Source organism: Haematobia irritans, chromosome 2, assembly GCF_050003625.1.
Source record: "Haematobia irritans isolate KBUSLIRL chromosome 2, ASM5000362v1, whole genome shotgun sequence".
NCBI lineage: Eukaryota > Metazoa > Arthropoda > Insecta > Diptera > Muscidae > Haematobia > Haematobia irritans.
Window position 1 is genome coordinate 32,758,015 of NC_134398.1, and position 19,834 is coordinate 32,777,848.

Consider the following 19,834-nt stretch of genomic DNA (forward strand, 5'->3'; position numbering starts at 1 on the left):
CTATAGAAAATTTTCTTTAAATTTTATTTCTATAGAAATTTTTGTCAAAATTTTATTAAAAAAATAAATTTATCAAAATTTTATTTCTAAAGAAAATTTTTAAAGTCTGTAAAAAAATTTGTCAAAATTCTACTTTTATAGAAAATATTTTCAAAATTTTATTTCTATAGAAAAAGTTGTTAACATTTTATTTCTTTAGTTTTTTTTTTTAATTTTATTGCTACAAAAAAAATTCTCAAAAGTTTGTTTCTACAGAAAAGTTTGTCAAATTTTTTTTCTACAGAAAATTTTGTCAAAATTTTATTTCTATAGAAAATTTTGTCAACATTTTATTTCATTATTGTTGTTTTAGATTTCTGCTTAAAACCATGCATTGTCTAAACTACAAGTGTAGCTTAACCAACAGAGGAAAAGTATGCTTGTCAAATTTATTTGGACAAAGCGCTATAGACTGCAAGATGGTTGGATGTACAGCTGTTTCGGAATTACCACATTCCTCATCAGCATCCTCTACTTGCAACAAAAGATTACAACATAAAATTTTTACAAAACTTTTTATAGAAATACAATTTTGACATAACTTTCTATAGAAATAAAATTTAGACAAAATTTTCTATAGAAATAAAATTTTGACAAAATTTTTTATAGAAATAAAATTTTGAAAAATTTTTCTATAGAAATAAAATTTTGACAAAAATTTTTGATAAAATTTTTTTGTAGAAATAAAATTGTGACAAATTTTTCATTAGAAATTTTGACAAAATTTCTATAGAAATAAAATTTTGATAAATTTTTCTATAGAAATGAAATTTTGACAAAATTTTCTGTAGAAATAAAATTTTGACAAAATTCTCTATAGAAATAAAATTTTGACAAAATTGTCTATAGAAATAAAATTTTGATAAATGTTTCTATAGAAATAAAATTTTGACAAAATTTTCTATAGAAATACAACTTTGACGAAATTTTCTATAGAAATAAAATTTTGATAAAAATTTTCTATAGAAATAAAATTGTGACTAAATCTAATATATAAAAATAAATCGGGTTTTCCTTCCTGACGCTATAGCTCCAGAACGCACGAAACGATTCCCACGGTTTTGCATTCGTTGGAAAGGTCTCGGTCTCTATGAGGTTTATAGTAAAGGAAATCTAAGAAAAGTTTCAACGGAAAAGGGGGGAAATATTTTTTACATATTTATAATTTGAATTCATGGCAGTTGCTTTTGTTATGAAATAATTTTAATTTTTCACATGAAAAATGTTCGGAGAACGTAGAGGGTAATCATGTGGTGAAAATAGGGTACCTCATATCTGGTGGGAGAGGGGAACGTCCATCCACTTTGCCCGACATTTTTACAATTGGGCCAAAACTTTTCCGATTTGGTTGAAATTTCCCACGAAGGTTAGGGGTGAAGTCTATACAAAGACCCGCAACTTTATTTTGTATATTTGGTCGCGGAGGTGGACCACCCTTTTATACGATTTTTGTTTAAAGTACAGTACAAAAAAAAAAACAAAAATTCCCTAATTTACTTGAGATTTACAGGGGGGACCCCTACCTTGCCCGACGTTTTGAAAATGGAAACAAAATTATCCGATTTGCTTTAAAATTTCAGGGAAGGTTGAAGGGGGCGTCGAGGCAAAGAACAGCTACTTTATTTTTCAATATTTGGTCGTGGAGGGGGGCCTCCCCTTTGTCCTTTGTTTTGTAAAGTACAGTGAAAAAAACTAAAATTTGTCGACTTACTGATTTTTTCATGTTTTTTTACGGATAACTTGGGGGAGATTATGAAATTTTCTCCTTAAGTGCATACCGTTAACAAATTGAACTTTTCCAATTTACTTGAAATTTACAGAGGATGTGGGGTAGGTTATATTATTATAATGGATATCTGATTTTGTGATAGTCGGAAGAGAAGTGGGGCCTCCCCATGCCCCGCTGTTTAAAAATTGGACTTACAATTTGCTTGAGATTTTCTGGGACGTCTACACAATATACTATATATCATTTTTCGATATTGGGACGGGGAGGGAGACCTTCTCTAAAACTGAAAAAAACTAAAATTCGCAAGTTTACTTGAAATTTACAAAGGCCGTAGGGGAAGGTTATGAAATCAATATGGTGCCTTGTCCCACATTATGAAACTTGAAGGGAAGTGTGCAGATTATCTTGGAATTTGCAGAAAGTGACGTCCCTTTAAAAAAAAAGCGAGCATAATCTAACTTTCTCCGATTTACTTGAAATTGGGAGAAGATGATTAAATTTATACAGGATACCTGATTTTTCGATGTCTGGTTGGGTAAGGAGAATAGTGAAGTTAGGTACTTGGCGAAATGAATATAGGGTACGTGAATTTACGATATCTGGTCGGGGAGGAGCGAAGGAGGGGGGTTGCCTTATGCCCGATTTTTTTTTTTTGAAAATAAAAAGTAGAGGATTGTCGTTAAATGGGAACTCGGTACATAATTTTATGATTTTTCCACAGGCTTCTGACAGACTTTTTTAAAGTAAAAAACTTAAATTTACATACAGTTTACAGGAAACGTAGAGGATGCTTCATATTCCGGTATATGTTTGGGAAAGGCATGTTCTCCGTGTTCAACACTTTAACAAATATTAATATGGTCAATTTTGTAAGTACTTTTACTTTTTCCGATTTATTGGACGGTGTGTTGAGGAGAAGTATACCTCCTCTTGACAAATCACGCTTGGAATTCACAGGAAATGTAGAAGATTGTCCAACGATTTGAATACAGAACAATTAATAAAAAATTGGTTGAAACGGAACACCCCCTACCCGACATTTTTTAAGCCGGGCCGCTTTACATCTGCATAACCGCCCTATTTTTGTGTATTAACGAAAAAGCAAGTAGTCCGATTTATTGGAAATCTACGGCACACGTGAGTGGAAAGGGAGCTCTTTTTTATTTCTATAGAAAATTTTGTACAAATTTTATTTTCATAGAAAATTTTGTAAAAATTTTATTTCTATAGAAAATTTTGTCAAAATTGTATTTCTATAGAAAATTTTGTTAACACTTTATTTCTATAGAAAATTTTGTCAAAACTTTACTTCTATAGAAAATTTTGTCAAAATTTTATATCTATCGAAAATTTTGTCAAAATTTTATATCTACCGAAAATTTTGTCAAAATTTTATATCTATCGAAAATTTTGTCAAAATTTTATTTCTATAGAAAATGTTGTCAAAATTTTATTTCTATAAAAAATTTTGTCAAAATTTTATTTCTACAGAAAATTTCATTAAAATTTTATTTCTATATAAAATTTTGTCAAAATTGTATTTCTATGGAAAATTTTGTCAAAATTTTATTTCTATAGAAAATTTTGTCAAACTTTTATTTCTACAGAAAATTTCATTAAAATTTTATTTCTATAGAAAATTTTGTCAAAACTTTATTTCTATAGAAAATTTTGTCAAAACTTTATTTCTATAGAAAATTATGCCAAATTTTATTTCTATAGAAAATTTTGACAAAATTGTATTGCTATAGAAAATTTTGTCAAAATTTTATTTCTATAGAAAATTTTGACAAAATTGTATTGTTATAGAAAATTTTGTCAAAATTGTATTGCTATAGAAAATTTTATTTCTATAGAAAATTTTGTCAAAATTTTATTTCTACAGAACATTTTATGTAAATTTTATTTCAATAGAAAATTTTGTAAAAATTGTAAATATTGTCAGAATTTTATTTCAATAGAAGGTTAGGTTAGGTTAGGTTAGGTGGCAGCCCGATGTATCAGGCTCACTTAGACTATTCAGTCCATTGTGATACCACTTTGGTGAACTTATCTCTTATCACTGAGTGCTGCCCGATTCCATGTTAAGATCAATGACAAGGGACCACCATTTTATAGCCGAGTCCGAACGGCGTTCCACATTGCAGTGAAACCACTTAGAGAAGCTTTGAAACCCTCAGAAATGTCACCAGCATTACTGAGGTGGGATAAACGGGAGCCACCGTGGTGCAATGGTTAGCATGCCCGAAATAAAATTTTGACATAATTTTCTATAGAAATTAAATTTTGACATAATTTTCTATAGATATTAAATTTTGACAAATTTTTCTATAGAAATAAAATTTTGAAAAAATTTCTATAGAAATTAAATTTTGACAAAATTTTCTATGAAAATAAAATTTGTACAACATTTTCTATAGAAATAAAATTTTGACAAAATTTTCTATACAAATAAAATTTTTACAAAATTTTCTATAGAAATAAAATTTTTACAAAATTTTCTATAGAATAAAATTTTGACAAAATTTTCTATAGAATCATAATTCTACAAATTTTTCTATAAAAATAAAATGTTTACAAAATTTTCTATAGAAATAAAATTTTTACAAAATTTCCTATAGAATAAAATTTTGACAAAATTTTCTATAAATTCAATATCTTTAAAAATAGGAGAGATCATAATATATAATAATGCAAATTGTAGATCAAGAGATATTTTTGTGAAAATATCAAGAGATATTTTTGCTTGTTGCCATAATAATTGACTGTTCAACTGACATCAACCCATCATAGTGGGATATTTATCATCGATTTGTTCAATTAATATTTTTACGATTGTTTATGTTATTAAAAGACAATCAATGGTTTCCCATACAACAATGGGATATATTTGTGCATTTGATGTTCTTTTTTATAATACACGTATATTTTGATGAACTTTTTATAGCTGGATTTTAATAAAAGACATCATTTAGGATGTTTTTCTAAGATTTCTTTTGGCGATATCCATTAGTGTGGGGTGATATCAAATGCAATAGAATACCAATGTCGTCATATTCAATATTGAAGCAAGTAGGTGGCTATATTTTGATGTTAGTATTTTTATGTTTGTGGTTGGCAGAGCCAAGTTGTAAACCAACTTCCCATGTATTCACCCCAAAAATCCAAATGATGTGAAAAATAATTAGGGATGTCAATCATGGAGAACAAAAAAGGAAATTGTGATAGGGTCTTTAGTGCAGATTGAGAACTCCTACATTCTTGCTTCAATCTATTCTGTTGCAATCAAAATACTAATATAAAATAACCAAGTAAGGATAATCTAAAGTAGAACGGCGTCCGACTATATATTATTGACTTCACTTTGTATATTAAAATTTTTGATATCACATTAAATCCTTCAAATTGGAGTGGGCTCATACAAAACAAAAAACAATCATTTATGATTTTTCCGGCTATACATATGCATATAAAGGGTGATTCTTTTGAGGTTAGGATTTTCATGCATTAGTATTTGACAGATCACGTGGGATTTCAGACATGGTGTCAAAGAGAAAGATGCTCAGTATGCTTTGACATTTCATCATGAATAGACTTACTAAAGAGCAACGCTTGCAAATCATTGAATTTTATTACCAAAATCAGTGTTCGGTTCGAAATGTGTTTATCGACAAATTTTGTTCAGCGATGAGGCTCATTTCTGGTTGAATGGCTACGTAAATAAGCAAAATTGCGCATTTGGAGTGAAGAGCAACCAGAAGCCGTTCAAGAACTGCCCATGCATCCCGAAAAAATGCACTGTTTGGTGTGGTTTGTACGCTGGTGGAATCATTGGACCGTATTTTTTCAAAGATGCTGTTGGACGCAACGTTACGGTGAATGGCGATCGCTATCGTTCGATGCTAACAAACTTTTTGTTGCCAAAAATGGAAGAACTGAACTTGGTTGACATGTGGTTTCAACAAGATGGCGCTACATGCCACACAGCTCGCGATTCTATGGCCATTTTGAGGGAAAACTTCGGAGAACAATTCATCTCAAGAAATGGACCGGTAAGTTGGCCACCAAGATCATGCGATTTGACGCCTTTAGACTATTTTTTGTGGGGCTACGTCAAGTCTAAAGTCTACAGAAATAAGCCAGCAACTATTCCAAATGCTCGAAAAAAACTATTCGAAATGCTCGAAAAAGTTGCCCAAAATTGGACTTTCCGAATGGACCACCTAAGACGCAGCCGCGGTCAACATTTAAATGAAATTATCTTCAAAAAGTAAATGTCATGGACCAATCTAACGTTTCAAATAAAGAACCGATGAGATTTTGCAAATTTTATGCGTTTTTTTAAAAAAAAAAGTTATCAAGCTCTTAACAAATCACCCTTTATTAGAGGTTTGAGTTTGAGACATTCTTACAATTATTTCTTCTTATTAGTATATCGATTTGACAAGGAAATAGCTTAGATCCAAAATAGGTGATCAATTGTGAGTATTAAACCATCTCGGTGGACATTTACATAAGCCGACTAAACCTAGAGCAAATTCACATTGCAGTGAAACCACTTAGAGAAGCTTTAAACCCTCAGAAATGTCACCAGCATTACTGAGGTGGGATAATCCACCACTGAAAAACTTTTTTTGGTGTTCGGTCGAAGCAGGAATCGAACCCACGACCTTGTGTATGCAAGGCGGGCATGCTAACCATTGCACCACGGTGGCTCCCAATATTCATTCTAGCAAAATTGCGAGTTTCTGAAGTCAAACGTTTCAGACAAGTGTCAGAATGCATAAAAAATCATAAAAATATATAAATTATTTATTTAGCAAAATATCACAAAATTGTTTAATTTACATCCAAAACAATGAATTCGGATCACACCTTAAGAAGTGATACAAATTCAGTACAACTGCTGTTGAAATGGTGGACATCCGTCCCATGATAAGCCCATGTTACATTCATAGCTTCTGCGCCAATTTTGCACCATATCCGGATCCACAAAGAACATTTTCACTGTTGTTTTTTGCTGGGTTCTCAAAACGAATCTATTGTGAAACAATATTCAGTCCCAACTAAGAGTCGTACCGTGGTGCAATGGTTAGCATGCCCGCCTTGCATACACAAGGTCGTGGGTGCGATTCCTGCTTCGACCGAACACCAAAAATGTTTCAGCGGTGGATTATCCCACCTCAGTAATGCTGGTGACATTTCTGAGGGTTTCAAAGCTTCTCTAAATGGTTTCACTGCAATGTGGAACGCCGTTCGGACTCGGCTATAAAAAGGAGGTCCCTTGTCATTGAGCTTAACATGGAATCGGGCAGCACTCAGTGATAAGAGAGAAGTTCACCAATGTGGTATCACAATGGACTGAATAGTCTAAGTGAGCCTGATACATCGGGCTGCCACCTAACCTAACCTAACCTAAGAGTCGTACTGAGAATTTCCTATCCGATATAAAATGATGTGGAATAATAGCCTCATTTCAAACGGTTCGATCGAGTGAAATGAATTTCTTCGTAGAAATTTTTTGCTTCTGATGTGAATATTATTTTTTGGATCTCTAAAACCTACCCCTAAAACTGGCAATCAAAAAAAAAATTTTTTTTGAAACTGCTATCCCTATCAATATCTACCGCCACTAAGGGTATGTTATAATGTGCCAATATTCGCCTTCTTCCCTTAGGGCGACTTATTATACTCGAGATGAAAAGAAATACCGTAAAATATCTTTTGATAGTAATTTATTGTTGCTTCTTGAGGGGAAGCTAAATACTGGAAATATTTCCTGTAGCTACAAATAAACGCCAGAAAATATTTTATTATGGCTTATTAAAAGAGGTATTAAAATGTTATTAGTACTACGTTAGATAATAGACAAAGAGTGCTGGTTTACAGTACATAGATGCTGGTTGATATTTTTTTATGTTTCCTCCATTTAAAGAAGACAATTGGAAAATTAAAGGCATGTACGATAGAGTGTTAATTTCTCATGCCTTTAAGGTGTGAAAACTAGAAAAAGGTAGTGGGAAAGGGTATTAGACAGTTAGTCCCTTTCGTCCCATATGAATTGCTTTGGATGGCTGAAAATTTGAACAAATTACCGACTTAACTTCTAGTAATCAATGTAGCTGCCGGCGTAAACTCAACCTTGTGGGCCTTGAATTTCTTCAAATTTTCTAAACGAAAAATCCATAATATTTTCTATTCCTCCTGAGAATCTTGACATTCAGAAGGCATTTAGTAAATCCAGTAACTTTTCAAGTTTGCAAAATGGTTTTGTTCTCCAGCATCTGGTAGTCAACATTTCGAATGCTCCCGATTTCCTTGTGGCTTTATATTAAAAAAAATCGATTCTTAGTCCGTTATGCTCGGACACCTGGCAAGTACAAGGAACTATTGATATGCATATTAAATGTAACCATATAGTGATGATTACAATGGGTCAGCTTTCAATCATATCCATTGAAAATGTTCTCTTTTTTTCTTGTTGTCAATAATTGATATTTTACAATGGGCCCATCATAAACCATTTTTATATATTTTTGACACGAATTTTCAATCACAATTTTAATTGCCTTTAATAATAACAACATGGTTGGTTATCAGTAAACAATCGCGCACCACATTATCGTGGTTATATCAACCACAGCAATAACCCAAACGGTCGTTGGTAATAAAAGAAAAAAAAGAAAAGTTGTAAAAAAAACAAGACCAAATTCCAATTCGACGAGAGAGATAGAGAGGGATTTTTTGTAATTTTTTTTCATAGAAAATCAACAAAATGTGACTCTTTTTTGGAAATATTTATTTTTTTTTTTCTGTGATAAGGCAGAGACGTCGAATTTGGATGGAAGGAAAAAATTCCATAGAAATAAAATATTGAGAAAATTTTCTATAGAAATAAAATTTTGAGAAAATTTTCAATAGAAATAACATTTTGACAAAATTTTTAATAGGAATAAAATATTGACAAAATTTTCTTTTGAAATTTTGACAAAACTTTCTATAGAAATGAAATTTTGAGAACATTTTCTATAGAAATAAAATTTTGACAAAATTGTCTATAGGAATAAAATTTTGGGAAAATTTCCTATAGAAATAAAATTTTGAGAAAATTGTCTATAGAAATAAAAAGAAATAAAATTTTGACAAAATTTTCTACAGAAAAACAAATTGGATAAAATTTTCCATAGAAATAACATTTTGACGAACTATTCTATAGAAATAAAATTTTGACAAAATTTTCTATAGAAAAAATAATTTGACAAAATTTTCTATAGAAATAAAATTTTAACAAAATTCCCAGCAAAAAAAGCGTCGCCAAAAAAGTAATGAAAATGTTCTTTTTGGGTCAGGAAGTGGTGCAAAATTGACGCAGAAGCGATGAATTTAACATGGGCTTGTCATAGGACGGAAGTCCTCCATTTCAACAGCCGTTGCACTGAATTTGCATTAATTTTTTTAGGTGTGATCCGAATTCAATGTTTTGGATGTAAATTCAAAAATTCTGTGATATTTTGTCAAATAAATACTTTTTATAATTTTTAATGGATTCTAACGCTTCTCGGGAACGTTTGACCTCAAATATTTTCAAAAATTCACAATTTTTTCAAATTGGATTTAACATTTTTTTCGACAAAATTTAAATAATTTGCACCAATTTATGAATTCTTACAAATTGGATAAAATTTTCCATAGAAATAACATTTTGACGAACTATTCTATAGAAATAAAATTTTGACAAAATTTTCTATAGAAAAAATAATTTGACAAAATTTTCTATAGAAATAAAATTTTAACAAAATTCCCAGCAAAAAAAGCGTCGCCAAAAAAGTAATGAAAATGTTCTTTTTGGGTCAGGAAGTGGTGCAAAATTGACGCAGAAGCGATGAGTTTAACATGGACTTGTCATAGGACGGAAGTCCTCCATTTCAACAGCCGTTGCACTGAATTTGCATCACTTCTTTAGGTGTGATCCGAATTCAATGTTTTGGATGTAAATTCAAAAATTCTGTGATATTTTGTCAAATAAATACTTTTTATAATTATTAATGGATTCTAACGCTTCTCGGGAACGTTTGACCTTAAATATTTTCAAAAATTCACAATTTTTTCAAATTGGATTTAAAATTTTTTTCGACAAAATTTAAATAATTTGCACCAATTTATGAATTCTTACAAATTGGATAAAATTTTCCATAGAAATAACATTTTGACGAACTATTCTATAGAAATAAAATTTTGACAAAATTTTCTATAGAAAAAATAATTTGACAAAATTTTCTATAGAAATAAAATTTTAACAAAATTCCCAGCAAAAAAAGCGTCGCCAAAAAAGTAATGAAAATGTTCTTTTTGGGTCAGGAAGTGGTGCAAAATTGACGCAGAAGCGATGAGTTTAACATGGACTTGTCATAGGACGGAAGTCCTCCATTTCAACAGCCGTTGCACTGAATTTGCATCACTTCTTTAGGTGTGATCCGAATTCAATGTTTTGGATGTAAATTCAAAAATTCTGTGATATTTTGTCAAATAAATACTTTTTATAATTATTAATGGATTCTAACGCTTCTCGGGAACGTTTGACCTTAAATATTTTCAAAAATTCACAATTTTTTCAAATTGGATTTAAAATTTTTTCGACAAAATTTAAATAATTTGCACCAATTTATGAATTCTTACTCTGTTTTTAACCTATTTGAAACAAAAAAGTTAAAATTATCCATTAAAAGTATGAAAAAACCAAGTTATAACAAATTGAATTAAAAGAACTTCCTGGGTAGTTAAAATAAAGAACATCATTGGGAGTGCATCTTCTGGAAGTCCTTTTAAAGTTGTACCTTTGGAAGAACTTCCAAATTTTTTTGCTGTGTTGTCTATAGAAATAAAAATTTAGCGAAAATTTTCTATAGAAATAAAATTTTGAGAAAATTTCCTATATCAATAAAATTTTGACAAATTTTTCTATATAAATTAACAGTTGGTAAACATTTCTATAGAAATAAAATTTTGACAAAATTTTCTGTAGAAATAAAATTTTGACAACATTTTATCTAGAAATAAAAGTTTGACAAAATTTTTTATAGAAATAAAATTTTGACAAAATTTTCTATAGAAATAAAACTTTGCGAACATTTCATATAGAAATAAAATTTTGACAAAATTTTCTATAGAAATAAAATTTTGCAAAAATTTCCTATAGAAATAAAATTTTGAGAAAATTGTCTATAGAAATAAAATTTTGACAAATTTTTCTATACAAATAAAATTTTGACAAATTTTTCTATACAAATAAAATTTTGCTAATTTTTCCATTGAAATAAAATTTTGACAAAAATTTCTATAGAGATAAAATTTGGACAAATTTGTATATACAAATAAAATTTTGATCAAATTGTCTATTGAAAACAAAATTTTCACAACATGTTCGATAGAAATAAAATTTTGACAAAAATTTCTATATAAAAAACAAATTAAAAAAATTTTCTATAGAAAAACAACCTAGACAAAATTTTCCATAGAAATAAAATTTTGAGAAAATTTTCTATAGAAATAAAATTTTGAAAAAAATTTCTACAAAAATAAAGTTTTGACAAAATTTTCTAAAGAAGTAAAGTTGTGACAAAATTTTCTACGGAAATAAAATTTTTATAAAATCGTCTACAGAAATAAAATTTTGACAAATTATTCTATAGAAATAAAAATTTGACAAAAATTTCTATAGAAATAAAAATTTGACAAAATTTTCTATAGAAATAAAAAATTGACAAAATTTTCTATAGAAATAAAATTTTGACAAATTATTCTATAGAAATAAAAATTTGACAAAATTTTCTATAGAAATAAAAAATTGACAAAATTTTCTATAGAAATAAAATTTTGAGAAAATTTTCAATAGAAATAACATTTTGACAAAAATTTTAATAGGAATAACATATTGACAAAATTTTCTTTTGAAATGTTGACAACATTTTCTATAGAAACGAAATTTTGAGAACATTTTCTATAGAAGTACAATTTTGACAAATATTTTCTATAGAAATAAAATTTTTACAAAATTTTATAAAAATAGAATTTTGAGAAAATTTCCTATAGAAATAGAATTTTGAGAAAATTTCCTATAGAAATTAAATTTTGAGAAAATTTCCTATAGAAATAAAATTTTGAGAAAATTTTCTATAGAAATTAACTTTAAGCAAAATTTTTTATAGAATTAAAAATTTTACAATATTTTCTACAAATTTTCATAAAATTTTATATAGATCTAAAATTTTGACAAAATCTATAATAATAAAATTTTGACATAATTTTCTATAGAAATACATTTTTTTTCATTCGTTTTGTTTTGTTATTGTTAGTTTTGTTCTTTAATCATTGTGTTTTTTTTTTTGATTTCAGCTTAAAACCATGTATTGACTAAACTACACGTGTAGCTTAACCAACAGAGGAAAAGAATGTTTGTCAAATTTATTTGGGCAAAGCCCTATAGACTGCAAGATGGTTGGATGGACGCACGTTTCGGAATTACCACATTCCTCATCAGCATCCTCTACTTGCAGCAAAACTATCAACCAATTATCAGAATAAATACAGGCAGTTCATTAAACCCAACAATGAACCACACTTGAACCTTCTGAAAAAGGGATTTGCATGATAACCGGCTTATGCCGAATAAATAAATAAAATGCAGCTACACTTGTAGTTTAGTCAATGCATGGTTTTAAGCTGAAATCAAAAAACAACAACAATGCTTAAAGAACAAAACCAACAATAACAAAACAAAACGAATGAAAAAAAGAGGAAGCACGCTCAAAATAAACGCAGCCAACTGCACTCAAATCGATGATTTGACAGTGGCATAGGAAAAGAGATTTGTTTGTACGAATTTATTTCGGCATAAGCCAGCTATCATGTAAAACCTTTTTTCGGAAAGTTCAAGTGTGGTTCATTGTTGGGTTTAATGAACTGCCTGATAAAAACTTCTGTAGAAATACAATTTTGACAAAATTTCTTAAAGAAATAAAATTTTGACAAAAATTTCTAAAAATATAGAATTTTGACAAAATTTTCTATAGAAATAAAATTTGGACAAAATTTCCTATAGGAATGAAATGTTACAAAAATTTCTGTAGAAATAAAATTTTGACAAAATTTTCTGTAGAAATAAAATTTAGATAAAATTTCCTATAGGAATGAAATGTTACACAAATTTCTGTAGGAATAAAATTTTGAACAAATTTTCTATAGAAATAAAATTTTGACAAAATGTTATATTGAAATAAAATTTTGACAAAATGTGCTATAGAAATAAAATTTTGATAAAATTTTCTATACAAATAAAATTTTGGCAAATTTTTCTATGGAAGAAAAATAGGTGACAAAATTTTATAGAAATAAAAATTTGACAAAATTTTCTATAGAAATAAAATTTTGACAAAATTTTCTATAGAAATAAAATTTTGACAAAATTTTCTATAGAAATAAAATTTTGACAAAATTTTCTATAGAAATAAAATTTTGCAAATTTGTCTATACAAATAAAATTTTCACAAAAATCTCTATGGAAATAGAATTTGAACAAATTTGTAAATACAAATAAAATTTTGATAAAATTGTATATAGAAATAAAATTTTGACAAAATTTTCTATACAAATAACATTTTGACAAAATTTTCTATAGAAATAAAGTTTTGAAAAAAAAAATTATAGAAATAAAATTTTGACAACATTTTCTATAGAAATGAAATTTTGACAAAAATGTCTATAGATATGGGATTTTGACAAAATTTTTTATAGAAATAAAATTTTGACAAAATTTTTTATAGAAAGAAAATTTTGACAAAATTTTCGATAGAAGTAAAATTTTGAAAAAATTTTCTATAGAAGTACAATTTTGACAAAATTTTCTATAAAAATAAAATTTTGACAAAATTTTCTATACAAATAAAATTTTGACAAAATTTTCTATACAAATAAAATTTTGACAAACATTTTCTATAGAAATAAAAATTTGACAAAAATGTCTATATCAAAGACAAATTAAAAGAATTTTCTATTGAAAAACAACTTTGACAAAATTTTTCATAGAAATAAAATTTTGACAAAATTTCCTATAGAAATAAAATTTTGAAAAAGTCTTCTATAAAAATATAGTTTTGACAAAATTTTCTATATAGAAGTAAAGTTGTGACAAAATTTTCTATAGAATTAAAATTTTTATAAAATTGTCTACAGAAATAAAATTTTGATAAATTATTCTATAGAAATAAAAATTTGACAAAATTTTCTATAGAAATAAAAATTTGACAAAATTTTCTATAGAAATCAAAAATTGACAAAATTTTCTATAGAAATAAAATTTAGACAAAATTTCCTATAGGAATGAAATGTTACACAAATTTCTGTAGAAATAAAATTTAGAACAAATTTTCTATAGAAATAAAATGTTGAACAAATTTTCTATAGAAATAAAATTTTGACAAAATGTGATATTAAAATAAAATTTTGACAAGATGTCATATAGAAATAAAATTTTGACAAATTTTTCTATGGAAGAAAAACATTTGACAAACTTTTCCATAGAAATAAAATTAAAAAAAAAAAATTTATAGAAATTAAATTTTGACAAAATTTTCTATAGAACTAAAATTTTGATAAATTTTTTATAGAAATAAAATATTGACAAAATTTTTTATAGAAGTAAAAATTTCTATAGAAATAAAAATTTTTATAAAAATAAATTTCTGAGAAATTTTTCTATAGAAATGACATTTTGACAGACAAAATATATTTTTGACTTCAATGCCAATCAATTGCGTTAATCGCATTAACGTGGAACCTCTCATAAGTGACCACTCGCAGTCATCTAAATTTTGTCAACATTTATTAGTTGTCCATATGTATGAGAGGTTTCACTGTATAAATTTTATGATATATGCACGCCTCTGGTTCTATAATCTTTATATACAAAATAAGGCAGCTATAATGCAACAATCTACCGCCACTGACGTAGTTCTCAGATACTTTATTATGATTGTTTTGTATGTTTTCTGTTTTTGTGAATTTAATGGTCTTGCATTGTATGATGATGGACTACACTTAGGGACTCACTGCAGAGGAGAATAACATATGGAAGTATCACGGCTAGACAAATGGACGTATGGACTATTTGTCTGCCGATATAAGAATCGATGCATTCACACAAACGCACACACACACTCTCATGCACAAAATCTAACAAATAATAAAAAGTTGTAAATAAATTATTTATAACCTCTTACTTCACTCACTCGTTCTATTGATTTAGTGGCACTTTATGATCCTCCACCTCTACCACATTTAGAGGGTATAAAGATACCCTGATTCCATAGCGTATATCTAATAAGTAGTAGAGTCCCAAAAGCATTTATATCTGCTCATAGCCAGTTTGGTGTGTTTAGTCGTTGCATACCGTCATTATTGCTTCTTTAACATTTGGCAGCTTATCTTATCGTCATTCCCAGCAGATTGGGAAATGCATACCATTAGAAATAAAATTCTTGTGATGGGTAGATCATACTTTTTTCCACATAGATGGATTTTGAATAGAAAAAGAAAATATATTGCTTTACTCTCATAAGGTGGTCAAGAAATGTATTATTGAGATCTGCATGGAAGTAGTTATGCAACACTGAAAAAATATTGTTTAGAGCAAACAAAGATTCCATGTCCTTAAAATATGAATGCGAATTTTACTTAGTATATAGCCCATAATCTGATATGAGTCTCTCTAAACTTGTTCGCAATAGGAATAGAGTAAGCTGATAGTCGAACAATAGTACAGAATTTATGTGGGTTGAATAAATTGTTCTCGGCTTGGATGCGAGAATTTTACACCTAAAGGTCAGTACTAAGTTCATGTTTCACAAGTGAATGTCAACAATTTCCAAGGTTAGTTTTCATTAATAATTAATTTTAATTTTAGTAGAAAATTGAGCGACTATATCATACCCTTAACTATCTTGCTGAATTAGTGATCCTACACCCATAGAAAAAATCATGAACGGCGTGGTCATTTTGAAAAGATCCGTTCATGAAAGTGAATCAACACACATGTGTTGTCAAACTGAGAACAGATGGGGACAATCTGACAACGTAAAAATGACACCATAAGTTTTCAAAACAACAACCAGCGTTCATGATCTGAAAACGTAATGGTTACGAATTTATAAACAAAATTAAAAAAGATTTCCCCTACCGTGACTCGAACCTGTGTTGCCTGCACGATACACGTTAACAGTCGCCTTAGCACATTGCACCAACGGCGGAGTTGACATAACAACGTCTAACGATTATTTTAAGACATTTCATGACCAAAGAAAAACGAATGCCGTTCATGAAATCGTGAACGCCCGTGGACGAAATCGTGAACATTCCGTTTTGATTTTTTGTGAACGTTTCCGTTTCATTTTGACAACGTCCGTTCACGATTGCGAAACGCAATTTTTTCTATTAGTGTAAGAATTTGTGGGGTATCATTGATATAGGTTTGGGCGATGGTTAGGTTAGGTTAGGTTAAAGTGGCAGCCCGATTAAGATTCAGGCTCACTTAGACTATTCAGTCCATTGTGATACCACATTAACTAAAAGTACCTATTACATATGGGCACTTCTAGTTTTAACCGCTGAACCTTCTTGATTACTTTTCTTTGTTGAACCAACCAGATTGTTCCAAAAATATTAGCAGACTGCTTAAGTTAACGTTTTCCAGATCCGCCAGTAATCTGAAGCTATATGCTCCTAAAAGTTGCTTGCGCTTTACACAAAATGCAGGACACTCACACAAGAGGTGTTTAATTGATTCTTTTTCCTCCGCATCATGACAGCTCATACAATAGTCATTATACTTCGCGCCAATAGTTTTTGCAAAATCGCCTATCAGGCAGCGACCCGTTATAGCAGATATCAGGAGTGATATCTGACGTCTCGAGAACATTAGCATATCTAGTGTGCGGTTTAAGTTGAAATGGGGCCATATTTGCTTGGTGTCGTTACAACCCTTACAATTCTCCCATCGAACATTTGCCATCATAACAGCCTTCTCACGCAGCATGAGCTTGCAGGTAGCTAGGCGCATACCAACAAATTCTAGTTCCCCTGGAATATGTAAGGTAGTCCCTAGCCTTGCCAACTCATCCGCTTCGCAGTTCCCCGGTATGTTCCTATGGCCAGGCACCCATATTAGGTGAATATTGTACTGCTCAGCCATCTCATTGAGAGATTTGCGGCAATCGATGGCCGTTTTCGAGTTGAGGAACACAGAGTCCAAGGATTTTATTGCAGGTTGACTGTCTGAGTATATATTAATGCCCACATTTTTTGGAACATTACTTCTCAGCCAATTCGCCACCTCTCTTATTGCTAATATTTCAGCCTGAAAAACACTACAGTGATCAGGTAATCTTTTCGCTATTCGAAGTTCCAGATCTTTAGAATATACTCCGAAACCCACTTGGCCATCCAATTTGGAGCCATCAGTGTAGAAATCTATATATCTTTTATTCCCCGGGGTCCGTGTACACCACGCCTCACTGTTGGGAATTAGAGTCTCAAACTTTTTGTCGAAAAGTGGGCTCGCCAAAGTGTAATCCACTACGTTAGGCACATCTGGCATTATTTTGAGGACCGAACTGTGACCGTAACTTTTTTCCGACCACAGCGATAGCTCGCGCAACCGCACAGCCGTTGTTGCAGCTGACTGTTTGGCCAAAATGTCTAAAGGCAATAGATTCAGTATGACATTAAGGGAGTTTGTTCCTGTCTTGCTGAATGCACCTGAGATACACAAGCACGCCATACGCTGAACTTTGTCTAAACTTGTCGGCTGGTGAAGTGCCGGCCACCAGACTACAACACCATATAGCATTATAGGTCTAACCACTGCCGTGTATAGCCAATGTACAATTTTTGGTTTTAGTCCCCACTTTTTCCCTATTGCCTTTTTGCACGAGTATAAAGCTACCGTTGCTTTCCTCGCCCTTTCTTCAATATTAAGCTTAAAGTTCAGCTTCCTGTCCAAAATAACGCCAAGGTATTTTGCACACTCCCTAAAGGGAATTTCAATACCCCCTAAGGAAATGGGCCTAACCGTGGGAGTTTTGCGATCTTTGCAGTACATGACTATTTCTGTCTTTGCAGGATTTACCCCAAGACCATTATCTTTCGCCCATTTCTCAGTCATCCGGAGGGCTCTCTGTATAATATCTCTAATTGTTGATGGGAATTTTCCCCTGACTGCTATCGCCACATCATCTGCGTATGCCACCACTTGTATCCTTTCTTTTTCTAGGGAAACCAGAAGGTCGTTTATAGCAACATTCCAAAGAAGAGGTGATAGAACTCCTCCTTGAGGAGTGCCTCTGTTCACATACTTTTGTATGTTTGCTTGTCCTAGTGTGGCTGAAATACGTCTCTTCATTAGCAGTTCGTCTAACAGCCTGAGTATACATGGATCAACATTCAGAGTTGTCAGTCCATTTAATATCGAGCTCGGATGGACATTATTGAACGCCCCTTCGATGTCTAGAAACGCCACGATTGTGTATTCTTTGACAGATAGTGAGCTTTCAATAAAGCTGACTAGTTCATGTAGTGCGGTCTCAGTAGACCTGCCCTTCGAGTATGCATGCTGTCGTTTCGAAAACAAACTTGAGTCGATGCTAGTTCTAAGATAAATATCTATCATCCTCTCCAGAGTCTTAAGTAGGAATGAGGATAAGCTGATTGGTCGGAAATCCTTCGCCCTCGAGTGAGAGGCTTTTCCCGCTTTAGGTATGAAAACGACTTTTGTTTCCCTCCACTTTCCTGGGATATATGATAAGTTGATACATCCTTTATATATCACCGACAACCAGGGGATAATTTTGTCAGTTACAGCTTGTAACTCCGCCGGAGTAATTCCATCAGGTCCAGGGGATTTGAATGGTCCAAAGCTATTTAGCGCCCATCTTATTCTAGTTTCCGATACAATTTCCTTGACAGGAAACGACCGCTGAGCAACTGTGGCACCGCCAGTACATGGTTCAACCGTTTGATTTCCGGGAAAATGTGTGTCCAATAGTACCTCCAGCGTCTCCTCACTGGACGTTGTCCAATTGCCCTCCGATGTTTTAATGAAACCTGGAGCGGAGTTGGTGGATGCTAGAACCTTCCGTAGTCTGGAAGCCTCGGACGTATTCTCAATACTGCTGCAGTAAGCATTCCAAGAGTTATGCTGAGCCTTTCTCAGTTCTCGCTTGTATCCTCTCAGATTCTTCTTGTAAGCGTCCCAGTCCTCAGGGGCTCTGGTGGACTTTGCCTTGTTAAAGAGCTTCCTGCAGGATTTCCTCATATTACTTAATTCCGTAGACCACCATGGTGGTCGATGTTTCCCCCTTGGCTTTCCTCTAGGGCATGCAGCTTTCAGTGAGATGTTGAAGGCCTTAGTAATCCGCTCCACTGCGTGTTCGATATCTTGCACATTTCTCATATTTGTCTCTGTTATTTCCGGTATCATCATATTGAACGATTCCCTATACCTATTCCAGTCAGCTTTCCTAACATTTGGCGGAAATATGATCTTGGTGATATGAACATCAAATTTGAAACTGATGTAGCGATGATCTGAGAAGCTGTGTTCACTTAAAACCTGCCACTCAGATATCATTTCATTCAGTTCTTGCGAGGCCAAGGTGATGTCCAAAACCTCTTGCCTGTTTTTAGTGACAAAGGTTGGGACATCTCCCTTGTTGCAAACTACCAGATTAGTACGCAAAATAAACTCTATTAGCGACTCTCCCCTTGCATTAGTATCACTACTTCCCCATATACTATGATGTGCATTCGCATCGCATCCCATAATGAGTTTCGTCTTTGTTTTCAGTGACTCCTCCACTAAGGTCTTAACGGCATATGGAGGCATCTCCCTGTCATGTCCCATGTAGACCGAAGATACCCAATATTTGCATTTGGCTATTTCTAAACTTGCAACGACAGTGTCTGTATTGCACATTGAAGGAAGCAGAAACAAATTGAGCTCGTTTTTAGCAATTATAC